We start from the raw sequence: 11696 nt of genomic DNA, 5'->3' as shown, positions 1-11696 counted from the left end.
ATTTAAGAACTAGGTATATACAGGAACAAATATGATCAAACATAAGAGCTTTGGAATTATATCCTATTGGAGAAGTATCAGGAGACTAGGAACAGCCAGAACAAAGACAGCACGAAAATGAACCCTGCATTTGTTCGTCATCAACTGGAGCTATCCAATCATTTTGAGGAAAAGAAATGCTTCAAATGAGTGATGATTTTAATGAGATCTGACTACACCCTCTCCTCCGTACCGTTACTTGGTTCCCATTGGCTAGGGAACCACTCACCTTTAAGAATGATGAGGCATCAGGTCACTCTCATTAAAAAAAAAAAAAAAAAGTAATTCTTGATGGATACTTTAAGAGTCAAGATAAAGTCAAATGTAGCGAACATAAGGGTCTTATCATTATAACATTTGTGACCAGGTGGAGAAAAACCAGGACTGGGGCTTCTGACAGCTGAGAAGGAAATGTTCGCTGGTGTGGCAGAGGCTCAGTCAGTGCTCAGAGTAAGGGTACTTTGCAGAAATTTGGGATCAGGGCCTGAAGGAGCAGGAAAGGGCCAGATTCAGTGCCAGTGTCTGAGGTGCTTGTCAGCGAGCTTGAGAAGAGCTGTGGATGCTGTGAAAATAGAAAACAGTCAGCAATGATTTCAGGCAGGCGTTGGAAAGAGGGCAGCGGGTTTAGCTAAGTATGAAAAGTACAATAGCACACTAAAGCTTGTCACTGTGAGCACATCTGATTCTCAAGGCTTAGAGGTGTATGCCCTTTCAGAATTTTTTCCTTTGATTGAGACTGAAGGTCCAACCACAAGAGAAAATAGTGAAGAGGAATGTTGTGGTTTTCTCATACCTTTATGAAAGATAAGGAACTGTGATGAAGGTGCATGAGCCAGTAATTTCTATAATCAAACAGAATTTAATATAACCACTAATTACTAATATTCAAAAAGAATTATATGCCATTAGTACAATGACTTTATAATATGAGAAGATGGTGATTCTGTTTCCCTGCCCACCAAATGTGAGAAGTTGATTAGGAAGACTAACCTAGAACAGTATCAGTCAGGATGCACGTGTGTTTCCCAAGAAGACCCTATGTCATGTATTGGATTTAAGCAACTCCTGAAAGGGTACTTGATCAGGTGCATGACCCTCCCTTCCAGGAATTACCCCAGGGCAGCTCATCTCTTACCCCCCATCAACCCTCATAAGTCGTGAGGACTCACAGATAAAGTTGCTGAGTAAATTAACTAGACAATGTTGTAGAATCACGGCCAGCGCCTACCAGAAAAGAGGGATCTCCCTTCATAGGCTGATAGTAAACATTACAAGACCATGCCTGGTGGTGTTTACTTTTCTATTCCCAGTGCCCAACACAAGTGATTACTCCGTAATTGATTATTTGTTCAGTGAATGAATCAGAGAATAATTATTATCTTATGTATCAAACTCCTTACTCTAAAACAAAAACAAGACAACTGATGCAGATGTTTTCTTCTATCAGTGTTGCATGTCTGTTCCATTGAACTTGAATGTCATTATTCCTGGTCTCCTTTTTAATTACTCCTCCACTTGTCACTCCATTCCCCTACAAACCAGCATTCTGCCTTCTATCACTTCTCTTCTATTGTCTGGTGAGAGAGTGGAGGGAATAAGAAAACAAAATAAAACAAAACCCTCATCCCTAAAACATTTGTATTCAATATTATTCAAACCAAGTTGAGGTGGAATAAACTTAGAAAAATACGGAAGTCATTATCAAGGAAATGAGAAGTTACATGTGATTTCTTTTTCTTCCTGTTATTTCCACACGGTTACCAGCACCTCCATTTTATAGTGGTTTTAAGATTATTGTAGTAGAAGTCTGGCTACAAAAATACAGATTTGCTTTCCATCATCACAACATGGACTTCACCATGTGAAGATGCAATTTTTATTTTAAAATACATATTAAATTCTATTCCAGTCCCCAAAACTATGCTTCCCAGCTTTTCTCTATCCTGCCACATACAGATCCTCACTGCTTGAAGCAAACCTGATGTATAGAAATCAGAATTCTCTTAAACTCCAAGGTGATTCTTTCCTTTACAAGAGTATTCACCAAAATGTTCCTAAAAAATAGCTAGTTTCTCCTCTGCATTTAAATGATAATGTGACATACAAAAATTCAGTCCACTAAGGAAGTTGAAGGAGTTCAACTATGCTTTTAAATGACACAAGACCAATAACTTAAATCTGAATAGCAGTTTCTATATTTTAAAGTATTGTAATCAGTCTTCGCAATCTAATTAAAGATAGGCTTCCAAAGATAAAATAGGGTGTTAGGGTTAAAAATTCAAAGATAGTAAAAGACACAAGCTGTGCTTTCAAGAAGCTTATGTTCTAATTACAGAGAAAGCTAGGTAAATATTTAGAACACAGTGTGATATGTCCTGTGTTGAGAAGAAGACAACAAGCCCCAAAATGGATTTGTTTATCTAAGACCCATGTCACTAAACCTAGACTTAACCTAATTATAGTTTCGGCTCTTTTAGAAATGGAATTTTCAACCAGTCTTTCTGGAATCACATGATCAGCACTAGTTGGATAATCTGCCTGATAGACCCGTTATCCCCTAAAGGAAAGTAATTTTGCAATAACCAACACACTTTTTTTTAAATCTAGTATAATTTCCTTGTTCCTCCTCCCTCTGGCTGTAAAAATTTTGTAAAGCTCCTTGGAGCTCACTTCTATCTGCTAGATTAGATGCTGCCTGATCCAAATCAATTTTTGCTTACATAAACTCTTAGAAGTTCAATATGCCTCAGTTTATCTTTTCACACCCATCATAAAGGCATAGAGCAATACAGAGGAAACACATACACGACTGGTTACCCGTGAGCAGCAAGAGAAAGCCAAACAGTGAAAAAAAAACACCCTTCTGGATGATACAAGCAGACGATGATATTTACTCACCTCAGTTCCCCTCCCAGCTTCTTTCCCTTACTGTAGTTTGGGCACCTGTTACATGGTCTTGTTCTGAAGCTGTAATATAGTTTAGGTTATGATTAACTTCATATGCAACACAGGATTCTAAAGTATCTGCGTCGTCTTAGAGTAATGAACTACAAATTTGATTTTCTGAATTGATTGATCCTATCGAGCTTCTCAACAGTTATGGGAATCACTTAAGTTCCCTTTCTTGGCCCTCTAACAGAGCTTTAAACCACCACTTGTGAATTGCCTGCAGTAGCCAGCAAGAACAAACCTAGCTGAATCCTCCAGCTCAAATGCAAGTTTCAGAAAGGTCCATGCACATGATCTACTCACAAACCAGCACAGCAAAGAAATGTATCCATGCTTAGGAGAATGGAAGTCACACAGGCCTGTCTCTCTCATTTCCTCAAAATTCAACTTTGGGCAAGTCACTCTACCACCATTATCCAGTTTCTTCAATCAAGAAATAAAGATGATAATATACAGCATCTCTCACAGATTTTGTGAAAATGAAACTAGATCATTATGTAAATCTTTTAGCACAGTACCTGATACCAATAAAGTGGCTAGGAAATGATTATTATAATTCTTTAAATTATTTATTCTAAAAAGTTCACTATTTAAGCTTGTCTATTTTGAGAACACGGCTAGCCCTCAAGAGTGCTACTCGAGAAAATCTTGAATAAAAAGAACCAGAATTCTTTAAAGGCATTAGGACTATTCATTTCCAATCCCACATAACTGGAATTAGTTGTCATTGTCTCCAGCATCTTCACAGTTTTTCCCCTTCCCCTGATGGATCCTTCTTCTCCCTCTTTGATGTTATCCCTGCTTGCAATTTCCCTTCCATGAAAAATCACTTTTGTATCCTTTGTGCTGCCATTCTCCATTTATAAGCCCCATTTACGATCCCTTTATCTGTCCTCTAGGACTCTGGGGGCTGGTCTCTAAGGATTAAATATGGGTATTCCCCTTTCCCTCTGGTTTCTAGCTGGGTTTGGACAGTAGGAGGCACCAGCAAGAAATGATGTCTTTCTCTGTTCCCTGCCTGTTTTGTCATCAGGGTCTGGCAGTCGCTGTACCTCTCTCCACAGACCCTGCCCAGTGGCTCTTTTCCTTCCCCTTCAGCCTAAAGGGTGGTAGTGGCTTCTTGTTCTTATTAACCACCAGTGGCCTCCACACCCTTTGTTGATTTCCTTAATCCTGTTCAGTAAATAACTGTCCTTAGAATTACATCCTTGTTGTTTTCTTCAGGGAAGGTGGCAATTGTCTTTCACTTTCATTCACTCTTTTTGCCAATTCACCTATTAATTTAACCATCTACTCAAATTATAATATTCCAATCACGCCGCTGGGACACTGAGGCGCAAATAAAAAAGGGAACTGAAGGACTGTAATGGGGCCAAATCTGCACCAAACACTGAAGCTGCAGAATACCCAAAGAGACTTCCAGCCTTCCTGTTTCTATGAAGGTTTCTGATCAGTTGTCTTGATGGAGCTACAAGGGAATATGCAGGGATTGTAGAGAATAGGATTAGAGCTCACACTTAGAGGTGAGATCTGCATATTCTATCCTCTTTCCCCCAACACACACACACACACACACACACACACACACACACACACACAGTTACATTCACACATACACATATACACTAAGACTAATGAGAGGGTTCCTGGAAAAGGCAGAGAACTTTTCCTGAGCTGAGCATACTGCTTCTACGATCCAAGAATTTTGTCGCATTTAGGATAGAAGACATTTATTTGTCACATTTGAGACAGTTGTTAGATATCCATTAGCAGCAATGGAACCAAAACAGAATTTTCAAAGTGGGTGGTGATGATGACGAAGATGGTCTGGAATGAGCAATAACCAGGTGTCACACAGACGTCTTTAAGGAAAAGCAAAGACAGCAGAACTACAGACACTCCACCAAATCACAGAATCTAAATTCCAAGGAGAAGAGTCTTAACCAAGGGTCGCAAGCTAGTTCCTGATATGATAAAGAATAAACCCACTTCTCATGATACTCTGCCCTTACCTTTTTAGGACTGATGATTACAGAGTTGTATTTTTAACAAGAATCAGAGTCATAAGTAGGACATGGTAGAATTTCAGGAAATAAACTACATCCGGAGGAAGTACTTTGGAAATGTAAGGTTTCGCTGGGCCCTCAAAATCACTGTACAGGCAGTCACTCTCTCCACCTACGCATACGGCCAGCCCTGCTTCTGGTCCTGCTGACTGGGAAGGGCTCAGCTGTGATTTGTACACACTTTTCTTCATATCTGAATGCCCTCAGGTAAGGGTGGATTAACTTGCCCTTGGCATTCTTGGTGTGAGGCATCATCTGTCATGCCTTATGTCTTTTTAAAATTTTCTTGGCTTGAACCTTTCCATTTTGTTATCACTAGTAAGATTGCAGGCAGTTCCAACTGTGAGCCATTTGAGTTCTCAGGTGCGTGTTTGAGGGGATGAAGACCTATGCCAGGAATATAGGTTAATGCCAGTGCCAAACACAAATCCTCCTCTATCAGATTCTGGAGAAATCCTGGAAATGACTGTAAGAATAACTCACAGCAGTCACATGGTGTTCTTTTTCAGAGAAGAGATGCAATGGGTCTATCCACACTGTTCTTAGAGAAAAATATTTCGTCAGAACTGAATTTTTATTACGTGCAGCAGTTGGTGAGTAAAATCCCATCCTTAACCTGGCTGGCCCCATTTGTACTGGATGCTGTGGCAGTTGACCAGGTGCCCACCATCAGGACTGAAGCATTAATTTCCCCAGGTCCTAAGTGCTGGGAGTATTAGTGTGGACAGCTCTCAGCCCAGTCTGTCCGTTTCCATAATTAGCTTTTGGCTGAAGAGAGCAGCTTTGCCCAAGACCGTGCTGCCTTCCTAGGGACAATATTCCTTTACTATCTGGAGTTAAGAGTAAAACACTAAGGGGGATACAAGCTGGGCACCTTTGCCTTAATTTGAAATAATGCTTCAGGGCCAATCCCAGAGCCCACAGGATCTGCTTAGTCCTCTGTTACTACGGCACTGCAGCCCAACTTCCCTTCCGCCCCTTCCTGCACCCTGCATTCACCCCTCCCACAAGTGTTGCTCCTGAGAGCACTTTCCAGTGGAAGTTAACTGTGTCAGTCTCTGTCTCAGAGTTGGTTTCCCAAGGAAACTGACTGGCAATACTACCCATGCATCATTCCAGAGGCTCCCAAAATGCTAAGACATGTTCTACATAATATTTCCAAAACCTTTTTCTGTCCTTTGTTTCATTGGAGCCTTAGTACCATCTTCAGAGTCAGAGATGTCTGGATTGTCATGACTTTGTACTGGTCCCATAGCCAACTCACTGGGTATACAACTTGCCCACGTTTCTCACTGCTCTGAATGAAATGAGCAGCTCCTGTCATTCTACTATCCTGTCCCCCTCTACTGACCCCTATTCCTCCATCTGTATATAGCTTTTTGCTCCAAAGAGCTCCTAAAATATTGCTCTGGGTGTTACCTTCTTTGCCTTCTTGCTTCATTAATAATGACAATAAGAATGGAAAATATTTTCAAATATATACAATTATACTTGTTAGGTGTTCCCAATTATTCCTCAATAAAATTATACTGAGAAATAGTTAACTGATTATTTAGATGTAATAAGTGAGGCCCGAGAAGACTGAACCTGATTCCCCCAAGTGTGGAACATAGGAGATGAAAAATGTCATAGGACAGGGACAATGTCTTTGGTACTGCCTATTATCCTAAAGGATGATCCCTCCACCCTCTTTAAGAAACAGATAAATGGGGAAGAGGTCTTCTTTCCTAAAATAAATATGTGATTGTATTTTCCTATTAAAATTCCCCATAGGAAAGGTTCCCATTAGGAACCCGAAGTGAAAAATTAGGAAAACCCAGTAAATTGTTCAAGGTCACCGGGCTAACTTAGAGATACCAGCTCCTAACCAGACCTGGACTTGCCTTCTCAGATGCTCTGTGTAGACGACCTAGACTCTTCAGTATGCAGGGAAGCTACATTCTGCAGAAGGTGGGTAAACGGAATTCTCATTTTAATTTAGATAACCTTTTGATAAATATTTGTTTCCACTAACTCTTTAAAGCCTGTCTTATAAGGCTGATATGTTCTCTTTTATTTGCCCTACCTCTCCTTGTATCCAATATTTTATTCATTTATCAGAATAGTCATCAAAATAGTGCAGATTATTATTTTTTAACTAAAAAAAATCAAAACTATTAACTACAGACATCTTTATTGTTTATTTTTAAATTTAACTATTTTATGCAGGCAAAAGATGAAAATGGGTCAAAAATCAAAGCTACAAATAGAAGTACACTGAATAGTCTCCATGTGAGCTCATGTGCCAAACATCAAGTTCCCTTCACCACAAAAACCTATGATCTCAGGTTCTTGGGCATCCTTCCAGTGATAGGTCATGCAAATTTAAGATAGTTATATAAAAAAAATGTATTAATGTCTTCTATTTTCTATCTTACTATATAAGATAGCTGATTATAATAGTTTACACAGACTTCTACACGTTCTTTCTTCAATTAAGAGGCTACTTTAGAGATCATTTCCATTAGTACAGAGACTTTTTGAAACTTTTACCTTTTTAGTGCTGCATACTATTCCCTTGTATAGGTCTACCATAATTACTTGTTTTTAATTTGTCTCTTTCATGTACATTAAAATTATAACAAGTTTTTCTATTAGAGGCAAACTGCAATTAATAACAGATACCTAAGGATATAACCTCAACAGTGGAATTTCTTCCTCAAAGAGTGAGGTATTTGTGATTTTGACAGCTATTGCCAAATTTCTGTTCATACAGGTTGTGCTAATTCATGCTCACAAGCAATAGGAATTCCTCCACACATTCACCAGTGCAGCATGTTATGACTTTTTAAAAAATATCTATCATTGCTAATATAATAGACTGAGCATGGTATCTCAAAGGTGTTATAGTTTGCATTCCTTTGACTTATGTTTATCATTATTTGATACATTAAAAGCCATTTATATTTATTTTCATAGAATATATAGTTTTTTTCTATTTTTCTGTTGGTCTCTTACTTATTAACTGAGAATATTTTTCATATAATTGGGAAATTAGCCTTTTGGAATTTGAGTATCAGGTGTTGTGTTTTGTTTTGTTTTGTTTTTTTAGTGTTTGATTTTGCCTATGGTGCTTTTCATCATTACACTTTTTTTTTTCTAATTTTCGTATCTTCAAATTTATTGGTGCTTTGTGGGGTTGAGGGTTTTATTTCACGTTAAGAATTTCTCTGTAGTTAAAAAGCATTCATCCATGCTTTCTTCTTATATCCTTTAGGTAAAATAGTTGTTAGTGCCTTTCTGAAGGAACTATCTCATTCATAAGTATTTGGATTCATTTGCTAATTGTTTCCAACAATTTGTATGGACTGGACTGGGGCCAAACACCTCCTCAAACTATTTTTAAAGCTCAATGAAAACACATTTAAAGAGATAATAGATTAAGTGATTTCAAGAGAAAAGTTTATATGGCTAGTAGGGCACAGAACAAAATTTATAAGATCCTTAAACAAAAGAGAAAACTCCAACTTGGGTGGCCAAATCCCAAAACATCTTAAGTGGCAAAAGCACTAGAAATGGGAAGAAAAATATAAGGCTGTCTGACTTTACTATAGCTCATAGGAATTTTGAATTAGCCCCTGTAAAGAGGTGGCAAAAACTGAAAATTGAAAGACTCCAAAAGCTTCAAAATGAAGATTTCATGTGCAGTTGATCTGAGGTGTTTTTGAGTTGTCTCATTTAGCAAATCTGATGTCAGGGGCGGGGAGGAAACAAACAAGCATATTTCTTGATTTCCTTATCTGGACCTCGTGCCCCAAGGTGGAGGAGCTACGAAATCAAGCAAGAAGGATATTCACATTTCTTTACCTTTCTAAAGAGGTAAAAGAACCCAACCCAGTAATTCCTCAATGATGATTTAATAGATTTTTATTTTTCTTTTTAATGGCACTGAAATACATTGGGAAATATCTTTAGATATCAATTGCTGTGGGTTTTATTAACTATCAATGGGTAATAGCTAATCTGCAGTGTTTATTGAAGGTTTATTATATGCCAAGCTCAGATACTCAATTGACTGAACCACTCAGGCACCCCGTGAAGAAACACTTATTAAATGTGAGAACATAATGGGAACAAAAAAGAAGTCAGCACAAATAATGTGGTGTTTTTCAAATAAGTCCGAGGCAATGAGAATGGTGGCTTAAGTTTGCACATTCAAGTCCATGAGACCTTACAGGAGCAAATGCACCAGAACAAAACCCTTCAAACTACTAATATTTACTTGCTTTTATCTTTAAATTCTTGATACAACTGTAAACTTGGCCAAGAATGACATAGACCTCTATTAATCCTTGTTGTAGAAGTGGGTCCTGGATCAGCAGATCTAGACATTTGCTTTTCTTTCTCTCTTTCAATTTGTTATATAATTAAGAAATTGACTTTGTCACTGGTGTCTGGGAGGGAGATTCTAAATCCTTGGACTTTCTGGAGTGGTAAAAGTGTCTTTTTATTCCTGAGCCCCTTAGATCACACCTCTGTTTATGTTAAGTGATGAGATGATTCAGGATGGGACTGGTCACCAGAAAGACCAAACATTTCATTAGAAGCCTGGGGCTGTAAGTCAGTCAAACCTCTGGAGAAGGTAGGGAGTGTAGAGAATAGATCCAGATGTCTATCTGACTGAAAGCTTCTACTGTGCAGCAAGAGACAAGAAAGGTGTCTCCTGACTCATGTGTCCATTCACAGAAACCCAAGCAAAGGAGATTATCCTACCAAACATGGTTGCTCTTGCTTTTTGACACCTACTGATCTTATCAAACATTTAGCTCAAACACCTGCTTTATGTGCCTCAAACCAAACATATACGTCCTATATTACTCTACTCTTTCTACAGGGACATGAGTACTTTGTGGAAGTTCTGCTAGACAGAGAACAGTACTTTGGCTATTCTGGGGCTTTGTACATTATGACTTATCTAGTGTATCATGTCAAAGCTCCACAGAAGGAACAATTTCCTGACATTGGTTTCATTACTCCTCTGTGGCCCATCACTTTGGAATCAATATCCATGATCCTCAATTTCCCAGCTTTACTTTCAGGCTTCTGGTTCCTACCATGGAGCCCAAGGCATGCCACCTGAGTGGGAGGACCTCCTTGTACTGCCTTTGAGCAGTCTCTTTTTTATCCTGCCATTACATCCTTGTACTAACGCTTATAGGATGCCTGGGCCCCATGGGACCTCTCTGATGGAAAGGGAGATGGGAGAGTAATGGGGGCCTTAGTCTTATGTTACTTTCCAAGTATAAACCTTGAAATAATAACATTTGGGAAAGTATGACATTTTTCCTGGGGCACCTGGGTGGCTTAGTTGGTTGAGTGTCAGACTTCAGTTCAGGTCATGGTCTCCCAGTCTGTGAGTTCGAGACCCATGTTGGGCTCTGGGAGCCTGGTACCTGCTTTGGGTTCTGTGCCTCTCTTTCTCTCTCTCTGCCCCTCCCTCACTCATTCTCTCTCTCTCTCTCTCTCTCTCTGTCTCTCTCTCTCTCTCTGTGTCTCAAAAATAAACAAACATTAAAATGAAATTAAAAAAATTAAAAATTGTCATTTTTTGAACCTCACTATTTTTATTAAGATAGAAAAGCTCCACCAGACAGTCAGGCATTTACACAAATGTTTACTCCCCCTTCCATACTTGGTTAATGGAAAAGGATGCTTAAATCTTTCAGCAGCCAATCATCAATTGGTTAGGCTAATTACAGAGAAGTTTTCACATTGTTGTCTTATCTCCTTCCACATTAACTGATGTGTCTCATGTAGTTACATTTCAGTGCCCCATCAAAAGGCTTGGAGGTGAGTGTTTCTACGCTGTTGTGCTATGGAAAGCATATGTGGTTTGTACCTATGGATAGAGTTGAGGGTTAAGAGGATGATGGGGAGCATTTAGCTGGTCACCTATCAAGGAAATAAGACTTAAAAGTAAGGACAAGGGAGTTAACTTGAAATCAAGGTTATTTTTATTGGTATTTTCATTTTTTTTTTGCAACAAAAATTAGTTTGCCCATTTTCATTGGTTAAAGCAGAGATCTGTACTCAGTTTTAAATTTCCATAGCCAAAGATCATAAATGTGGCTCCTGACCTCAGCTATAATTTTGATTTTCTGTTCAGGAGTTATTTAAATAAATAATTATTTTTAAGAACAAAAATTTGTAACATTCATATTAGAAATGACGTTTACAAATTCCAAATTGAGACTTCTTTATGATCAAGATTTTACCCCTCTGTTATTGTCTATTCAGTTATCCCTCCAAATATTTGCACTTACTATTTTTTGGAAAATATAGTCTAAGGATCAATCACACAACTCTAAAAAGTCCTACCTTCAATATTCTTATCTTTCATATTCTTCTGTTTTTGTTTTTTGTTTTTTTTTTTTTCAGTTTATCATCTTACTGCATTTCCCATTTTGCTGCAAGGTTTCATTCTTTTTTTTTAAATTTACATTCAAATTAGCATATAGCACAACAATTATTTCACAAGTAGATTCCTTAATGCCCCTTACACATTTAATCCATCCCCCACATCATTAACCCTCTGGTTCTTCATATTTATGAGTCACTTATGCTTTGTCCCCCTCCCTGTTTTTATAACATTTTTTCTTCCCT

General features: G+C 38.3%; 1 long non-coding RNA gene across 2 annotated transcripts in view; it reads right to left on the bottom strand.

Moving 5' to 3' along the window:
* Positions 1-291: 291 nt before the first annotated feature.
* LOC122232684 overlaps positions 292-11696 on the bottom strand; it is a 42197-nt gene continuing 30792 nt past the window's right edge. The window contains exons 4-5 of one of the 2 annotated variants that reach the window (XR_006210072.1): positions 2938-3006; positions 292-601 (exon numbers count right to left, since the gene is read on the bottom strand). This is a non-coding gene — a long non-coding RNA (uncharacterized LOC122232684). Of the gene's footprint in view, positions 602-1526; positions 1614-2937; positions 3007-11696 lie in introns of those variants that run through there. The other variant, XR_006210073.1, reaches the window with a different exon arrangement.

This window comes from Panthera tigris, chromosome D3, assembly GCF_018350195.1.
Source record: "Panthera tigris isolate Pti1 chromosome D3, P.tigris_Pti1_mat1.1, whole genome shotgun sequence".
Lineage (NCBI taxonomy): Eukaryota > Metazoa > Chordata > Mammalia > Carnivora > Felidae > Panthera > Panthera tigris.
The sequence above is the reverse complement of the archived record's forward strand: the minus strand, read 5'-3'. Positions and strand labels throughout refer to the sequence as shown.